General features: G+C 46.3%; 1 protein-coding gene across 1 annotated transcript in view; it reads right to left on the bottom strand.

Moving 5' to 3' along the window:
* The window catches only part of LOC109916785 (complement C3-like), a 95,880-nt gene that overhangs the window by 29,669 nt on the left and 65,045 nt on the right, over nt 1–1,166 (bottom strand). The gene's annotated exons all lie outside the window — the stretch shown is intronic.

Here is a 1,166-nt window from a genome sequence, read left to right on the forward strand (position 1 = left end):
CCCATAGTCCTGCTCACTCACTCACCCGCCCATAGTCCTGCTCACTCACTCACCCACTCATCACTCACTCATCACTCACCCAGCCACTCATTGGCCACCCATTCACTCACAAACCAACTAACCCAACTACAAACTCTCGATCATTCTTTAAAAGGTGTGATACCTTTAATAATTTGAATACAGCAGCTTATGCTGTAAAAAGACAGCATTGCTCTCTTCTTCCCTTAACTGTCCTTTGCTCAATGTGCTCACTCTGGATAGGTTGTGTTGGACCTTTTCTGCTTCAGGCAAGGTCAGAAATCCTAGCTGAAAACAGATGGGAAACTTTGCCCCCGGTGGTATTTCACCTCTGACCGGAAGATGTGGGCCACTATTGTTTACAAGATCCCTTCCCAGTCACTCTGATTTGGAATATTATTTCTATTGTTTAATTGTCACTGGTTCAAAATCTGGAATCTGCAACACATGGGCATGCAATTTTTTTTTTCCTTTTTTTTTACCATTAACAGGATGAGAGTGTCACTGGCTCGGCAGCATTTATTGCCCACCCCTAATTGCCCAGAGGGCAGTTAAGAGTCAACCACATTGCTGTGGGTCTGGAGTCACATGTAGCCAGACCAGGTAAGGATGGCAGTTTCCTTCCCTAAAGGACATCAGTGAACCAGATGGGTTTTTCCTGACAATCGACAATGAATTCACAGTCATCATTAGATTCTTAATTCCAGATATTTATTGAATTCAAATTCCACCACCTGCCATGGTGGGATTCAAACCTGAACGTTACCTGGGGCCTCTGGATTAACAGTACAGCGATAATACCACTAGGCCATTGCCTCCCCTACAGAGTTGGTACAGCACTGAAGGAGGCCATTGTGCCTGCACTGGTTCTATTACCTCGTGCCAACCTCCTGCATCTTCCCCAAATTCCTGCACTCCATTTCTATTCAGATAATCATCCAATGCCCTCCTGAATGCTTTAATTAAACCTGCCTCCACCTTATTTCCAGGCAGTGCACCCCAACTATTCACTGTGTGAAAGGGCTTTTCCCCACAACACCCTTACTTCGCTGGCACATCACTGCAACAGCTTCAGCAGGTCAATCCAAGCTCCCGGTCAAAGTGCTGCCCATAGTCCTGCCCACACACTCACCTGCCCATAGTCCTGC

Source organism: Rhincodon typus, chromosome 38 (genome assembly GCF_021869965.1).
Source record: "Rhincodon typus isolate 14 chromosome 38, sRhiTyp1.1, whole genome shotgun sequence".
Lineage (NCBI taxonomy): Eukaryota > Metazoa > Chordata > Chondrichthyes > Orectolobiformes > Rhincodontidae > Rhincodon > Rhincodon typus.